The 18749-nt window shown below is 41.9% G+C and overlaps 1 protein-coding gene across 29 annotated transcripts in view; it reads right to left on the reverse strand.

Annotated features, from left to right (window-relative positions):
• The window catches only part of DLG2 (discs large MAGUK scaffold protein 2), a 1136581-nt gene that overhangs the window by 219373 nt on the left and 898459 nt on the right, over positions 1–18749 (reverse strand). The window lies entirely within an intron of this gene.

An 18749-nucleotide genomic window follows, 5' to 3' on the forward strand; every position in this document is an offset into this window, starting at 1 on the left:
CCCCCAGAGATACGCATGATACCAGACCTCCGGATTTTTCGTTGGGTTGGGCCCTGAAAACACATCTATTTCATCTAGCCGGGCTGGCTTGATCCCATCCTTTTTAATTTGTAATTGGTTTTAATTTGTAATTGGTTTTAATTGGGTTGTTTTAAATTGATGGCCAAAGTTATTTAATGTTTTTTAAACTGTTTTTAGATTTTATATGTTGTGTTTTACGGTGGCTGTTCACCGCCCTGAGTCCTGTTGGAGAAGGGCGGTATACAAATTAAAACAAACAAACAAATCAATAAATAAATATACCACTTCACAGTGCTTTACAGCCCTTTCTAAGCGGTTTACAGTGCTGTCTTTCATTTTCCAAGGTTCAAAGCACATTTTTGGAAATGCAGGATTGAGAACAAGCAACAGGGCTGATTTTTCCCACGAGAGTTTGAATGAAAGTGCCAAGGAGCTTTGGTCCGATGAAGTAACCTTGCCTTTTAATTTTTCAAGCGTGTTTATGATGGAGTCTAAATTGGGTCTATCAGAGGAAATGCTTGGAAGTCTGTGGAGGATATACGCACTGGGATTTGCTTCAGTAGGTTTATCGTTTCAATAGACCACAGCAATAATCGTCAAAGGATACAAAGTTGTACAAATTCATTTCAATCTGTCAGGCAGCCATTCGTCCTCTTTGGTTTAACTTCTCTTGAACTTTTGTTGAAAGCCGCTGTGACAAATTTTGTCACAGCATGTAGATTTGGGAAGGATTTTACTTTTATCTTCTCACCATCGACAAGAGCGTTTTTTGTTATTCAACCTTCTTCAACCTAATGCCCTCTGTTCTTTTTTTTTTGGCACACCTTTGTGAATTTTAATTAAATTGGGTCCAAAATATTTACAAGACACCAAGTTGGGGAAAGCTGACTGAACGATGCTGCCATTTTAGACAAATATATTGTCAGGCAAACGGAGCTACTCGTGAATCAGCCCAAGTAAGATTGTTCATCGTTGATTATCTATGCAGATTGTCCTCAATTTACGACAATTCGTTTAGTGGCCGTTCAAATTACAACGGCACTGAAAAAAAGTAACCTAGGACCGTTTTTCACAGTTACGACCTTTGTAGCATCCACACCGAGAGGGGATCAAAATTCAGACACTTGGCAACTGCTTCATACTTATGACCATTGACAAACAAAGTCAACGGGGAAGTCAGGTTCACTTAACAACCGTGTTACTAACTTATCAACTGCAGTGATTCACTTAACAACTGTGGCAAGAAGTAAAATGGGGCCAAACTCACTTAACAAATGTCTCATTTAATAACAGAAACGTTGGGCTCAATTGTGGTCGTAAGTTGAGGACTACCTGTATATTTGGAAGCCAGTCCTATTGTTGTGGCCTGTCAGCCGCCGGCCCCTCCAGCAGCCGAATCAGAGGAGGAGGAGGAGGCATGGGAGTCAGGGTCAGCATCAAGGCAACCTGAGAGCTCTGAGGGGGAAGAGGGAATGGAGCTGGCAGAGAGAGAGAGAGAGAGAGAGAAAGAGGTGGAGCCTGGACTGTCCGTCAGTCCTCAGATGGAGAGTCAATAGCCCCCAGGTTTGAAGGTGGCTCATGAGGGAGGAACAGCTGGGTCCAGTGCCTGACGTATGGATGTGCAGGAGAGGAGAGCAGTGGAAATCTGTGGGCTGATCCTTGGGACGGAAGAGCCACCGCTGCTAGTGAAGCCCCACCCTAGCTCTGGGGATAAAAGGCAGGGGGCAGAGAGGAATAGGTGTGGCAGACAACTATTCATCTTCCTGCTGTGTGTGTGTGTGGGGGGGGTGTATGTGTGTGTGTGTGTGTGAGAGAGAGAGACTTTTTTGCCAGGGCTGCTGGCGCTCCTAATAAAGGAATCATTTATTTAACTACAGAGGGTTTGTCATGTTTGGGGAGCTGGGTCAGAACATCTGTCAATGTTGTGACTCCGACCCCCGAGCCCATCTTATCGGAGGGAGAAGACTCCGAAAGTGAAGGAGAGGAGTTGGCAAGGCCCCCCTCTCCAGGACCCTCCTCTCTGGCAATGCCTCATGTGTCTTCTGAAGGCCAAGAGATAGGCCAGGAGCCAGGCACTTCCGAGCAGCCGCAGTTAGACAGCGACGGAGATAAGTCTTCGCTGGATTCCCGACAGCGTCGGAAAGACAAGCACGCGCAGCAGAGAAGGAGGCGTGCCAGAGATTAAGCTGAGTCACTGGACCACACCCCACAGGGGATAAAAGGGGGTGTGGTGGCCATTCAGGCTTTGTGACGGACAAAACTGAAAGCTAGCAAGTCATTCTGCATTTCTGAAACTTTGTTATATGCTCTGCTTGGATTGATTTTTGGACTGGACTTGACTATTCTTTGGCTTTTGTGGACTTACTTTGATGTTTTGGTCGGAGGAGATAAACCTCCCTTTGTAAGTAAAAACTTTTGACAAGCAGCCACTGGGTTGCTGCCAATTCTGTTATCAAAGGAAATTCTTGTCTGCTGGTTTATTGTAACTCTTGGTCGACTGCTGGTGTGCGTGTGTGAGATGGGGACAGAACAATCAAGTCCCAATATATATTTATCTAGAATTGTAGCTTCCATCAAGAGGCTTGTTTTATAAGGAACATGCATAGGTCTGCACAATTATAGTAGGGGACGGGGAATTTCCTAGCCACGGCCCCTAATTGATTCATGTACATTTTTGTTGTTTTAAGAAAAGGTAAAGAGGTTCTTGAGTTAAGCTCAGCTGCTTGGACTACACAGATACTTCCAAACTGATTTGCCCTCTCCATGGGTGTCTATCGGAGGGAAGACCAAATGACCAAATAAGCATGGTCACATTGCAACACAAACGCCATCCTTTTTTAACATGCATTGGGCCAACTCATGCACATACGTGAGCCAGAGTTTGCATAGTGATGATGCCTATGATTGGAGCAACAGATCAAAAGAGCTGGAGAGTAGACCTTGGAGATCTTTGAGTCCAACCCTCTGCTCATGTAGGAGACCTTATACCAAGTGGTCATTCAATCTCTTCTTAGAAACCTCCAGCACCCACATCTTCTGAAGGCAAGCCGTTGCAAGCCATTCCACTGATTAATTGTTCTAACGGTCAGGAAATTTCTCCTTATTTCTACATTGGTCCTCTCCTTATTAGTTGCCATCCATTGTTTCTTGTTCCGTCTTCGGGTGCTTTGGAGAATAGGTTGACCCCCCCCCTTCTTTGTTGCAGCCCCTTAGATATTGGAAGACTGCTATCATGTCACCCCTGATCCTTCTTTTCATTAAACTAGATCAGGGGTCAGCAACCTGCAGCTCTGGAGCCGTATGTGGCTCTTTCATCCCTCTGTTGTGGCTCCTTGTTGCTGGTCGGTTCCACAATTGATAGGGCTTTCGGTTAGGACAGGTAGAGGAAAAAGGACGCCGCGCTAGGAGGAAACTCTATGGTGGGGGAACCGGACTTCAGAATTGAATGGGGGCTTCCAGTTAGGAACTTTGTGGCTCCTTGAGTATTTAAGGTTGCCGACCCCTGAACTAGATAAATCCAATTCCTGTAACCGTTCTTCATATGTTTTAGCTTCCAGTCCCCTAATCATCTTGGTTGCTCTTCCCTGCACTCTTTCTAGAGTCTCAACATCTTTTTTTAAATTGTGGTGACCAAAACTGGACACAACACTCCAAGTGTGACCTTAGCAAGGCATTATAAAGTGATACTAACACATTATATGATCTTGATTCTATTCCTCTTTGAAGGCAGCCTAGGACAGTGTTAGCTTTTTTTGATGGCTGCAGCAAACTGCTGGCTCATAAATTTTGTCGCTGACAACAGTGTCACAGTCCGTGGAGACCACTGGTGATCTCACATCCGATTACTAACCAGACCTGGCCCTGCTATGATTCTTTAGTCCACACCAGAATTTCCAACTCCTTCTCCTTAATGGGAGGATTTTCAATTTATATAGAGTTTATTTTAGGGTATACACTACAGGTAGTTCTCAACTTACAACCATAGTTGAACCCAAAATTTATGTTGTTAAGTGAGAAATTCGTTAAGTGAGTTTTGTCCCATTTTATGACTTTTCTTGCCACATTTGTTATGTGAATCCCCGTGTTAATTTAATAACCCAGTTGCAGTGGTGAAATCCAAATTTTTTTACTACCGGTTCTGTGGGCATGGCTTGGTGGGCGTGGCTTGGTGGGCGTGGCAGGGGAAGGATACTGCAAAATCTCCATTCCCGCCCCGCAGGGGAAGGATACTGCAAAATCTCCATTCCCGCCCCACTCTGGAGCCAGCCAGAGGTGGTATTTGCCGGTTCTCCGAACTACTCCGAACTACTCAAAATTTCCGCTACCAGTTCTCCAGAACCTGTCAAAACCTGCTGGATTTCACCCCTGCCTGGTTTTTAAGTGACTCAGGTTTCCCCATTGTCTTTGCTCGTCAGAAGGTTGCAAAAGGTGATTATATGACCCTGGGATATTACAACCGTCAAAAATATGAACTAGTTATCAAGCATGCAAATATAAATCACATGAGCAGCCATGGTCATAAGTGTGAAAAATGGTCATAAGTCACTTTTTTCAGGGCCATTGTAACTTCGAACAGTCACTAAGTCAACTGTTGTAAGTGGAGGACTACCTTTATTGGGATATGCAAAACGATGTGGTATAGCTAAACAGGTTTACACATTGCACTCTCATCAGAAATGTTATGGATTTGATCATTATCATTTTGTGGTATAATCGAAAAGCAGAGTGCTGCTTAGCTGGCTTCATTTAAAATCTGAATTTAACTATGCTTGACCATTCCTGATATAGTATAGTCAATGCCAACAGCCAACTTCTTCAATTGATTGAAGATCTGTTTAGATCTGTTTAGATTAGATCTGTTAACTAGCCACTAGTGCCCAGGATATGTGCGAATCAAAAAAAAAAATTGAAGATGGTAGTCACAAAACCATTTCCTTTCTTGTGTGATGCCTGCATGTTAAAAAGGAGAAGGATTACTATCCTGTGGTTGTGACTTCTTAACCATGACAACACTTATGTCGGGGGACATCTGTGGTGGCCCGAGGGCTCTGCCAGTGAAAATGGGCTCCCAAGCTCTGTTTTCAACTGCGATGGCCTCCTGCAACCATCTGCCAGCGAAAATGGAGCTCAGGAGGACCGCATACGGCTGTCGCACGCTCCGTTTCCAGCTGCGACAGCCTCCTGCAACCCTCCTGAGCTCCGTTTTCACTGGCAGAGGCACCGTGAGCCGGTCCTTCGCTGTTTCCAAGGTGACCCCATGGGCCGGATGCAGCCCACAGGCCTTGAGTTTGACACCCCTGTCCTACGCTAAGAAACTCAGTTAATTATATGTAACTTGCATTGCATCCTCCAGTTTCTATGGGTTTTTAAACCAAGCTTGATCTGGATCCAAAATGGCTTCCACTGTAGCTTTCCAGAAACGGTAGCTTACAATATAGCTAAGATTTGGTGGACGTTTAGCTACCTGGAGTCAGTGATTGTTTGATATTTGGATAATACAGCAAGCCATAACATTTGGTCAATGCGCTGTAAAACAGCAGAAGGCTCTGTAAAATAAAAAGGGGCCATAAGACATCAGAAGGCCCGAATTCATTAATTGTGTATTTTAGCTCCCTGTAATACAGTGGCCCCCAACCTTTTGGGCACCAGGGACTGATTCCGTGGAAAGAGGTTATTTTGTGGATTGGAGGGGTCGTGGTTTCATGTACTGCCTGCATCCCGCAAATGGGGCTTCACTTGTTTGCGTGGCCTGGTTTCTGGCATGCCGGGGACCGGTCTGGTCCATGGACCGGAAGTTAGTCACCCCTGCTGTAATACATTGTGTGAAGATAGAGTTGTGCAGCCAGAAATCTTTCTGAGGATAGTAGATCAAATCCAGATGTTGTCTGGATCCGATAGGTGAGAATATTTGTAGCTCGGGGTTGAAATAAGGGGTCCTTGGCGCTCTCTGAACTTGGTTCTTTTCTTGCAGACATTTTATGACCACTGGTGGGATTCAAATAATTTAACAAATGGTTGTCTGCTCTAATGACTGGCTGGCTGGGTGTGGCCATGGTGGGCGTGGCCAGGGGATGTGACAGGCAGCACTTGGCCTCCTGCACCCCCCTGGGTGCAAAGACGGGCAGCGGGGGGGATGTGCCCCCCCCCATGTCCCACTTTGCTCCTAGTAGGCCTCCCTGAAGCCTCCTGGGAGCAGAAAACTGGCCGTGGGGGGGCTGTGCTGCACCCCCCATGCCCCATTTTGGGCCTAGGAGGCCTCCCTAAAGTTACTGTACCTGGGAGCCAAAATGGGGTGTGTGGAAGGGGCAGGGCGGGGCCCAGCCAGCAATTTAATTACCGGTTCGCCCGAACTGGCCCGAACCGGCTGAATCCCACCACTGTTTATGATGCAAACTAGGTAACATTATCACAGATGCTGAAGTTGGTGCCTGGATGAAGTTACTTAGTTTGGGTAATGAAACTCTGCAAGAAAACAACCAAGCTCAGAGAGCACAAGGGCCCCTCTGGAGCGTTTATAACACCAATTTCAAACATCATAAAACTAACAAGCAAAAGTAGTGAAAAAGCAGGAGCACCCGTCCAAAATCTAAGGTGTTTTTTTTTTCCCTATACGAAGCCAAGGCTTATCTTCGAAACGAAACAGAACATTTTCTTCATTTATTATAAAAGATCTTTATAAAAAGATGGCGGTTTGGCATCTTTTCACAGTTTTAAAATTTAGCTTTTTCAATTTTGGGGGGGGGTGTCTTTTAATGATCCCGTAATCCTTTGCATCAGGGTGGAGTCGGGGCAACTGAATGGAGCTGAGCGTTTACCAGCCGGATGCCCTTCCTGTCGCCAATGCGAAGTTTGCAGCAGATATTTTCTCATTGTGCCCAGAGAGAGAAATATCTGCTGTTACCTAAGATCGAACTCCTGATTGTGAGGCAAGAGCTCCACTTGTAGGCCACTGTACCGCTCCTTAGCTTTTTCAAATGCATGAGATTATTGTTTGTTTGGCTTTTTTACATTTGAGCAAGGAGAAGGCGGCAATTCCTTCTCGAACCGTGCAAGCGAAAGAGGAGGAACACGATTTCTAATCTTGATCCAGGGGCCTGAGCTCATGGCACTGTCCATTCCTCCCATGAATTGGATAAGATGAGACACAGGTGAAGAAAGTCGAAGGAAAACATTTCAGCAGAATATTTGTGGGACGGAAATAGCAGGGCTCAAGAGCCTCTATCTTTCTAGATCAATTTTGCTGAATGGCAAAATTATAGATGAGTCAAAACAAATCTTTATTACGGTCTTAGGCCATCTTAAGGATGGTAGGAAAGATTAAATGCTTTCGAAAAGATGGCTAGTTAGTTACAGTAGTGGCCAAAATTGTGGAAACCTTTTGGGAAAAGTGTATTTTCTAAAAGTAGCTAACAACTTTTTTGGGGAGTAGTACCATAAAATTATATATCAATGGAAAGATAATTCAAGAATGGAATGCAATAACTTTTATGAAGGATTTGCTATTAGAACAGCATTTACAGTATAAAGAAGAAAAGTGAAACGTAGAAAAAAATGAGATGTACAAAAATGATCACCATAGAAAAAACGAGATATACAAAAATTATCATCCTGTCAGTTAATACTTAGTTGGGTAAACTTTAGCATGAATTACGGCCTTACAATGTCTTCCCATGGAGTGAACCAAGTCTTTTTAGTTCTGTAGCTGTTCTAATGTGAAACCAAGATTGAAGGGTTGCTTCGATTAACTGGGTTTTATTGCTGGGTCGCTTCTGACTAACCAGTTTCTTTAGTCGGCTCCATAGATTTTCCATTGGGTGAAGGTCTGGGCTATTCCCAGGCCATTCCAGCAATGGAATATGATTATCTGGAAACTCAAAAAAAAAAAAAAAAAGTGGTGTTATTAGCCATCAAAAATATACTTTTCCCACAAGGTTTCCACAATTTTGGCCACTACTGTATACCGTAGACAAAGTAGCAGGGCAAAAAAAAATAAAACATGTTGGGGGAATTGTAGACCGTTCTATGATTTGGTTACAATTTTCTCATTGTCCTATGAGATGACCAATGTGCAGGAAAAGAAAAAAAAAGGCATTAAGGAAGTCATTGCAAAAAAAAATAAAGGATAAGCATTATTTCGCGAACGGTCCCGTATTATTTTCTCCACAACCAAAGCACTTTCAAAGACCATACAGCTGCTCAATTCATTGCTTTTATTGCGATTTACACAAGTACAAGGCATTTGTTACATTTCATGGTTAAAGAAATTACATAACAAATGCAAACCCACCCACCCCTACCACTTCCCCCACCCCACCCCCCACAACCCCCTACCCCTCAGCATTAGAGGATGTTCTACCGTTTTCGGTTGTGTACACAGTTGTCTTTTAAATGCCAAACATTTAATTTTACATTCTCAAGCACATCCTGAGCCAAAGGTTTCACTTTATTTCATACAAAAATTATCCATACCAGTCGATTGGTCAACACAAATGCAAATGGCTGCCGGGCATATTTCTTTTCTTTCTTTCTTTCTTTTTTTTTTTGCTACATATTTACAGTAATTTGACCGCCCTATCTCAAAACTTTATTTGAAATGATTCTACTTTCTGCAAAGCACATTTGAACGAACTCCAAATCAATTCCCCAAAGTATTTCGACTTCATTTTACGTATATAGGCTAAGAGCTGTTATGAAGGGGTTATAGAATTATAAACAAGGCCACAAGCTCACATTATAGCCGCCCTGAGTCTTCGGAGAGGGGCGGCATATAAATTGAATTAATTAAATTATATTATATTATATTATTTAAGGGCTAAAAAAAAAAGAGTCTAAAAATGGCTTGAAGTAGTGGAGGAATAAAGAAAAAAAAAAAAAGGAACAATCCAGTTAAGGATCAGCAATCAGTATTTCCTGTGGGAAAAAATTCTTTCTTTGCACCAAAAAAATAAACCTCATCCATTAATAACATTTCATCTGCTGGTTTGAATCTAATTCAGACATACAAGTACCACGGATGTTAATGAATTTTGTCCTTAGCGTGAATAAAGTTAGATTCAACTTATTCTAATTACAAATTTGACCAGGATGCTAATCAAAATACTGTCGCTATTTAAAAACCTTTGCCAAATTTAAGAATTTTGGAAACGAGCAAAATAGGAGATAAATATGTTGCTTATTCTAATCTTTTTCTAAGAGTAAAATGACACATGGAATGATGCCATTTTACCAAAGGGTTTGGTTTTTCCTATTTATCTGTTTAATGAATCTCATTTTATTGATTTTCCACAATTACACTTAGGTCTAAAGTTTTATCTCTCTCTCTTGTTACTTTTTCCACTTATATTAATCGTTTAATACTTTATTTGTTCGCAGGTTTTGCTGCGAAGTTATTTTTTGCTTGTCTTCTATTTTCCGAGAGGTGGTTTTTTATTGCTTGTTTTTGCTTGGGGCTTTATTTTGTACTAGTGAGGGTCTTACAAGCAAATCTTCTCTGAAACAAGATCTTAGAATCCCAAAGGTGTATTTTCAAGAGGCAACTGGACTTTCTGGTTTTTCTTTGAAGACGTTTCGCTTCTCATCCAAGAAGCTTCTTCGGCTCTGACGCTTCCCCACCATCCAGTCAGAGCTGAAGAAGCTTCTTGGATGAGAAGAGAAACGTCTGCAAAGAAAAACCAGAAAGTCCAGTTGCCTCTTGAAGAAAAAGCACCTTTGGGGCAACAATGGATGATGGAGAATATCCATAGACAAAATCTTGGAATGTTATCATACACACAGAGAGACCCAGAGATACATACATAGAGACAGAGGCACCAAATTTTCTTTAAAATCAAATTCTAAAAACCTTTCCGATTTTTCACTTTGACTTTTTGTGCTAGTTTTAAGATATTAACAAATAAAAGTGTACTTCCACAAACATGCCTGATTTAGGCATTGCATACAAAATCATAAATAGTAACGTTCCTATTGGTGACTTTTTTTTTTAGTTTTAATCGGAATGTAACTCATGCGAACAACAGCTTTAAACTTAACGGAAACCACTTTAAACTCGATGGTAAAAATTTCTTCGTAACAGAGTTGTCTGGAATACCTTATCCGATTCAGTTGTCTCAGCGACTAACTTTCACAGTTTTAATTCTGATTTAACTTCTGTAGACCTCAACCCATTATTTTCGAGGTTCCTACGGGGGCATCCGCAAATCCACTAATGTGCTCATTGTCACTGTCACATTTTAATTTTATTTTGTTCGTTTTGCTTGTTCAAATTTGTAATTTGATGAATAAATTTAAATAAAATGAATAAATGTTGCTAACACAAAATTTTAAAAAAAATAAAATACCATCACAACATGTAGAAATAGTAGAAAACCAAACAGCAGTGGTACATAAAACCCTCTCTGACACACAACAGGATTTAGTTTCAACAGGGGCCAAAAGCAATGAATGCATCTGAAAACAACCCCAAGCCTTTGCTTCAGAATTACCAAACAATAGGCATTATGAATGGAAAGTTAATAACCTTCTTGTGGCATCCCCCCAAAATGCGTCTGACTCAGTGCAAAAATAAAATAAAATATGTGTCGTGCACCAGGGAAATTAGAAGATCTAAGCAGTTCAAATGTGAATAAAGATTTATTGCAAGCTTAAACTCTCTACAAGAATCTAAGCTAGTAGTGGTTCAAGGATATTAAGCAGTAGGTAAGAGTCACAGGAATTCAAGATGATTTGGACTTTTTTTTTTAATTTGATTTATATGCCGCCCTTCTCCGGAGACTCAGGGCGGCTTACAATGCATTAAGCAACTTAGATCTCTTGTGGGTGCGCAGGGACTCAAGACTAACGACACGCTTGACTCCTCCCTCCCTCAGGCTCATCCTGTTTACCTCCTACAATATGTTATGTTAGGGTTATGTTAACCTTTCTCATCTGGTCCAGGAAGTCCCATATTATTAATGAAAGAAACAAAGATATCAGGCAAAATACCTCCCCTAAATTTGGAATAATTTGGCAGTCTCAGAGAAGCCTTGGTGGTGGTGGGCATTTAATTAAAGGACCCAGAGAAGGTATAAAAAAAAATATTTAAGCATCTGGGTAGATTTAGATTCAACGCAGTGTCCCCTCAAGCATCTGTTTGGGGAGCGATAGAAGTTTTAATTACTAACTAATGAAATGAAACAGCAACAAAGCAAGAGATTAAATGTAACATCCAACTGATTCATGCTGAAAGGACAAGCTAAGATCTGGTATTTTGCACTAAAGTGTAGAAAACCCCATCTTTTATGGACAAACTACCTATATAGCCTGCATTAAGGCCATAGCTTGCTTTAACCATGATTTGAATAGGCCATAGTGCCAAAACCAGGATTAAAAAGTGAAAATCGGGATTACAAAGGCTAAATTCACCCATGGGTAAAATCGAATCCTAGCAATCAATATTATTTAGGTAAGAATAATACATGAAGCCAGATTATATTTCAGGAGAGGAGGTAAACTGGAACAGAGTTTATTAACTTGCTGTTATTCAGAGAAAAAGGCCATTTAGACATTCACAACCAATCTAGATGATTCATCCCCATCCGAAGTGTATATTCTTCGGTCCTCATTTAGATCCATCCAAAATACTAATTACCATCTCCTCTTTAATTTGGCTTTGTGACGTTTTTCATAGATTCTGCCCCAGGTTCTCCACTGTAAATTGCCTTAAGGCCCTTATGATGGAAACTTGGAGGAATAATATTAGCAACAGTAAAGCAATAATTATAATAATATTAATAATAATGCAACCATGCCTTGGCTGCAAAAAAAAAAAAAAACTAAACCACCACCAGAGGGCAGTGGGACAGAATTAGATTTGTCCAGCTCATTGCTGCCATCTAGTTGCAGCTCTAAATAACAAGAATAATGACAATAATAATAATAATATTAAATCTGCACAATAGCATCATGCTCAGATAGTTATACAGAGAATAAAAATAAAGCATTAAGAAAATAGATGAGGTACAGAAAAAAAATAACCTGATTATGGCTTTACCACCGAGAAACTAAAAAAGGGAAGCTTTAACCCATGTACCATCTAGCAAGGCAGTCGTTCTGAAATTTCAATTATTCGTGTTCTGACCTAGGCTTCCCCAGCAGCACGAAGCCGAGTCCACGTCCTGATAAACCCCTTTTATTTAATTTTCAGTGAATTCCTCTCCAGCAAAGTCTTTCCTCTCTCACAGTCTTTCAAGATAGTTCACAATTACCGACCTTTATCAGGCTTGGAGAATAAACTAATTGTCTCCTGCAAACTCCACTCCCCTTTCGCTCCTCTTTTATTCTCTAAGGGAGGGGCCCTTCATCATCCATCTGTGGCCTTACTCCCCAGTCGACCCTTGTTCCTTAGTTGTTCTCTTCTCCTGGCAGCTCTGCACATGCGCACACTGGGAACAGGCCCCAGCTGTTCGTCTGCCTCACTGATGTCTGACTCCGAAGGGAGGTGATAACTGTCTGACGGCCCTGGCCCCCTCTCTACCTCCAACGCAGAGCCCTCGTCAGAGCCTTCCCCAGACTCCAGGACTGGCCCATGTTCCTCCCCAACTTCATCACTGTCCGAATCTGCTGCCAGGTCCACTGGCGGGCCACAACAATTTGTGGCTGAAATGCACATTTGTCTTTTCCTCATCTATTTTATATGATTTCTCTTTTGCTTCCTCACAACCCCATGCAAGCATTTGCAAGAAGCTACGGCTCAATGTAACACTGACAAACCAATATTATTCCAAATATCTGAAAGAACACAAGACTTCAACCTTTGCCCCGATAGGACAACATCGGAAAGCAAACATCGAATCCTATTATACAATTTATGCAAACCAAACCAAAAATTGGCTGTTCTCGGTAAAGAAACAAGTCTCAGGATTTTCTACTTGAGAAGACCCTTTGTATTTTCATGTGTTCTTTATATAGTTATAACATCATCATTTGAGTTGGAAGGAATTAAATCCTCAAGGCTGTAGCCCATGTTAAAATATATTTCTTCTAAATATATATAAAAGAATATATTTCTTTTTTTTTTAAAAAAGTACCTTCAATAGTGAGTGTTGGTTTCGTCAAGGAAGGCATCTTTAATCTGCTAAAACTGTGGCTGTGATCCTTCTTTATGGTTGGTAAGGAAGATTTGCCACATCCATCAGGAATCCTGATGGCCCAGTGGTTAAGCTGAAGTTAAGCAGGCAAACTCTGCCCACTGTCTCGAGTTCGATCCTGATGGGGCTCAAGGTTGACTCAGCCTTCCATCCTTCCGAGGTCAGTAAAATAAGGACCCAGATTGTGGGGGGCAATAAGCTGCCTCTAAACCTCTTAGAGAGTAAAGCCTTATTCAATCAGAATAGAGCTGGAAGGGACTTTGGAGGTCTTCTATTCCAACCCTCTGATCAAGCCATCTCAGACAAGTGACTGTCCAATCTCTTGTTAAAAACCTCCAGTGATGGAACGCCTAAGATTTCTGGAGGCAAGTTGTTCCACTGGTTAATTGTCCTCATTGTAAGGACGTTTCTCCTTAATTCCAGGTTGCTTCTCTCCTTGATTAGTTTTCCATCCATTGTTTCTTGTCTTACCTTCTGATGCTTTGGAAAATAAATTGACCCCCCCTCCTCTTTTTTGTGGCTGCCTTTCAAATACTGGAATATTGCTATCATGTCCCTCCCTAGTCCTTCTTTTCTTTCGACTGGCCATACACAATTCCTGCAGCCGCTATTGCTATTCTCAGCAATGGCATTTTGGAGTGGGGGGGGAGGGGGCAGGATTCTGGAAGTTCCAGTCCAAACATCTTGAGTTTAATTCAGTTTGGGAAAGACTGCAACTTGGTCTTTTGAACCAATAATACTGTATTCATATTATCAAAATTCAGAAACAGAAATATTCTTAACCTTAACTATAATCTGTTGTAACAAGTTAGCAACTCAAAAGGCCTCCGTCTTTCAGGTTTCCAGAACTGTTAAAGATATTGCTTTTTCCACAGGTTCTCTACAATATTTGATCTATATCAGGGGTGAAATGCTCCCGGTTCGGACCGGATCGCCCGATCCGGTAGTGATGGAGGCGGGTGGTTCAGAGAACCGGTAGCAAAAATCCCTGCCCCCCCCATGCCGCACAATGAGCTGCACAATCATCAGAGGCTTTTTTTTTTAACTTTTAAAAGAAATTTTCTACAACCTCTTTGGCCAAAAAATGCTTTTAAAAGTAAAAAAAAAAGCCTCTGATGATCGTGCGGCTCAGCTGGGATCGTCAAAGGCTTTTAAAAGAAAAAAACCCTTTTTTTTTCTTTTAAATGCCTCTGACGATCCCAGCTGAGTTGCCTGATCGGCAGAGGCTTTTTAAAAAAGCCTCTGCCAATCAGGCAACTCAGCTGGGATCGTCAGAGCCTTTTGAAAGCATTTTTTTACAACCCCTTCGCTGAAGAGGTTGTAGAACAAATGGTTTTAAAAGTAAAAAAAAAAAAAATGGCCATGCCCACCCAGTCACATTACCTCCCCCCCATCACGCCATGCCCACAGAACCGGTAGTAACAAATTTTAGATTTCACCACTGATCGATCTGTCTATCTGTCTGTCTGTCCGTCCGTCCATCCATCCATCCATCCATCCATCCATCCATCCATCCATCCATCATCTGTCTGTCTGTCTGTCTGTCTGTCTGTCTGTCTGTCTCTTTATAGATATAATATGGCTATTTGATTTGACTTAGCTTTTTTGGGATCGTTAATAAAGCAAAGTACACCATTTAGGATAACATGCAAACTCATCTAATTGGGGCTTACTCAACTAGCCATAATTAAACAAATCACAACTAAGGTTGTGTGAATTTAGCAATAGGCTTAAGAGCTCCTGAGAAAGTTAACAGTTAACAGTAACAGAATTGGAAGGGATCTTGGAGGTCATCTAGGCTGACCCCCTGCTCACGCAGGAGATCTGTACTAGGGATTCGAACCACCGAACTGCCGACCTTTTTGATCGACAAATTCAGTGTCTTAGCCACCGAGCCACCTTTTAAACCATGACTTCGTAACATCGGATGTTAACTGTGAACAAATTGGACCCTTTCCTTTCTATGCAAGTCCATGAAAGGAGAAAAATGGAATTTATTATCCATTGCAACAATTAATTTGCAAAAAGTAGATAGGGATAATATGTAATTTTTGGGGACCTCATCCACCGCCTCTGATACTTTCTCCAATCTCAGTTAAAGCCCCTCAAAGCAAGCATCTGAATAAGCAAGGAACAATTCAAGTTTCATTCTATCTTGCATCAAATATCTTTTAGAGAACTGCAATTTCCCAACAAAATTTCTCCATAAAATTATTGTTTTCCTTCAGCTCCAGCTGCACGGCGATTAAACTATGGCTTTTATGAAAGAATAATTAAAATCAAAGCGTAGCTCCAGGCTCCTGAATGGCTGATAAATTAGGCAGCCACTCATGGTATGCTTCCTGATTTCTATTCATGCATCAACTCATACGGAGTCATTATTTGCTTTGATTAAAATAAAGCTGCGGCAATAATATCATCGCAGTAGAAGAAACAACAGATCCATGAAGAGCTGCACACACTCGCCGAATTTCTGCAAATTCTAGTTTCCAACGCGATACAGGTAGTCCTCCACTTACGACAGTCCACTTAGTGACCGTTTGAAGTTACAACGGCACTGAAAAAAAAGGGACTTAGGATCATTTTTCACACTTTGCATCATCCCCATGGTCACATCAAAATTCAGACATTTGGCAACTGACTCATATTTATGACACTTGCCATATCCCGCGATCCCTTTTGCAACCTTCTGACCAGCAAAAATCAGTGGGGAAGCCAGATTCACTTAACAACCATGTCACTAATTGAACAACTGCATTGATTCACTTAACAACGGTGACAAGTAAATCATGGGGCCAGTGGTGGGTTTCAAAATTTTTTACTACCGGTTCTGTGGGTATGGTTTGGTGGGCGTGGCTTGGTGGGCATGGCAGGGGAAGATTACTGCAAAATTCCCATTTCCTCCCGGTCAGCTGGGACTCGGGAGGCAGAGAATAGATGGGGGCGGAGCCAGTCAGAGGTGGTATTTACCGGTTCTCCGAACTATTCAAAATTTCCGCTACCGGTTCTCCAGAACTGGTCAGAACCTGCTGAAACCCCCCTCTGCATGGGGCAAATTTCACTCAACAAATGTCTCGCTTAGCAACAGACATGTTGCCCTCAATTGTGGTCTTAAGTCGAGGACTACCTGTACCACGCTTCATACAGTGTCATTCTAAATAAACGATATTCTTCCAAAACAAACAAAAGGGAATTGTGGGGAGGGGGGGAAACCACGCGGCAATGGGATTTAGGTTCTTAAAAGAAAGTTTCATTATAGACCGAATGCAAAACGCTTTGAATTCTTTGGAATTTGCATGGAAACGATTGGAAATTATTTGCGATCACCGCAGCTGCCAAAGCAAGTTGGAGCTGGCTGTGAAGTGCGGCCATGCCCCAGCCAGGCAGGGGGAGATTAACACTGCGTCTGATCTAGAAGATCTTAAATGAGATATATTGTTCACGGAGTGTATAAGGATCAGTCATTCTTCCTCCCTCCCTCTTTCGCTTCAAGTGCTTCAGGTTACAGTGAAGATGAGCTGAATTGAATGGGTCCCATCATGCAGAAGTAAGAGCTGTGGATCCTATGATCCTTCTGCTCCTCGGGTAGAGATCACAAGCAAAGAACTCCGTGTTTCTACTTTCTCCTGCTTGGGAAAATGAATCATATGGCTGGATGCACAGAATTCGGCGTATTATGGTTTGATAACATTGCTATTCAAAATGGTGTTAAGTTTTTTTCAGTAACAAGCATGCTACTCTCTGTTTTCTTCCCCCCCTTTTTTTAATGCACAGAGACACATAACTGCAGCAAACAGGAAGGAGGGACCAAAATTAGACACCCCACAATTCAGAAATGTTCTTTTTTCCCCCCCTATTTGTTCACCCATCTGAAGATTTTCTGCTCTTTCCTACATTTTAGGAAAGCTCGCCTAAGCAATAACTTTTTTAAAAAGGGAAACGCGGAGAACTGAATTCACGGCCTTCAGCCTTCGCACTATGAACTCAAGTTATCTCCACATATTTATTCAGATGTGAACATTTTAAAATGAGCTTCCATCATCATTAAAAATGCTGGATTGGACAGACTTCAAGTCAGCCAAGCCGGTTGACATTTGTGCATTTGGAAATAAATTGGCTTAAAAAAAATTATAGTTATTATTTTTTTTTTAAATTTTAAATATACAAACACAAATATGCCATATTATCTGACTGGGAAAATGTCAAAAACAAAATACATAATCAATGGATAGTCCGTTCCAATTTGCTGCATACTCTCATCCTTTTTTTTTAAAAAAAAATCATTTAATCCAGGAGTCGGCAACCCGCGGCTCTGGAGCCGCATGTGGCTCTTTCATCCCTCTGCTGCAGCTCCCTGTTGCCGGTCGGCTCCACAATTGATAGGGCTTTCGGTTAGGACAGGTAGAGGAAAAAGAACGTCGCACTAGGAGGAGATTCTATGGTGGAGGAACCGGACTTCCAGTTGGCAGAGGAAAAAGGACGCTGCGCTAGGAGGAGACTCTATGGTGGGGGAACCGGACTTCCGGTCGGCTCCAGAATTGAACGGGGGGCTTCCGGTTAGGACCTTTGTAGCTCTTTGAGTGTTTAAAGTTGCCGACCCCTGATTTAATCCAAGGCATTCACAGAACCATTCCCCTTTTCTCCCCAACGCACAAATTTCTCATCCAAAAAAAAACACTTTTACACTGTTTCATTTACAGGTCACAAATTCGTTACACAAGTGAGCAAACTCTCGGTACAATTCGGCATAGCATCAAGACAGCTGCAAAGAGTCAAGGTTTTTAAGAAGGAGTCTTCCGAGAAATAAAAGAAAAATAAAAAAAAAAAAACAAAGTGAAAGAAAAATCGACAGCCGTGAAAGCGACTTTCTAAGCTTGTCAATCTAACCGCTGGCACATGCTGCCTTTTCGGTTTTGTGTTTTGCAAAAACGGAGCAACACGAAAAGAACCACGCTGAATATTTTTTTTTAAAAAAAGCACTACATCGAAGCAGGTTCCCACAAATCTGGTGTCAGAGCACTTTTTAAAAGACACGTTAAAAGAAGGCATAGGTTCTTCTCCCTTTCCAGCAGGCAGAAGTGAACAACAACAAAAAAAAGGAATACAAGAGTCGGTTTTGTTTGACTCAGTGCTTGGATTTCTTGCACTCATGAAATTTCCCTATTGGATCACAGCTATCCCTGCTCCAGTTGGGACACACCTACCAAGGGAAGTCATATCTGCAAAAAGAGAAAGAAGTCACTAGGGCCAGACCCATAAGAACACCCCCATGTGCTCAAACAAAGCCAAATGAAGGACACCTTCCATTGGTTACAGGTTAAACACAACCACCAGACCCATGTTTCCCAACCTCGCCAACTTGAAGAAGAAGCTGGTTGGGGAATTCTGGGAGTTGAAGTCCACCCATCATCAAGGTGACAAGGCTGAGGAACAACACTGCATTAGAAGCTTTGGGGGTGGGGTGGGCAAACACAGGTCTAGGAATCTGAGTTGCCCAGCATTCTCAGGCAACCAACCATTGTTTGTTCTATGCCCTTTGTTGGAAGAAATGTCAATTCAGTTCCAAGTGGGGAGAAAGACACTGGAAACATGGAGGCTGTTTGG

The sequence above is a fragment of the Pantherophis guttatus genome, chromosome 5, assembly GCF_059756535.1.
Source record: "Pantherophis guttatus breed Tessera chromosome 5, ASM5975653v1, whole genome shotgun sequence".
In the NCBI taxonomy this organism is placed as follows: Eukaryota; Metazoa; Chordata; class Lepidosauria; order Squamata; family Colubridae; genus Pantherophis; species Pantherophis guttatus.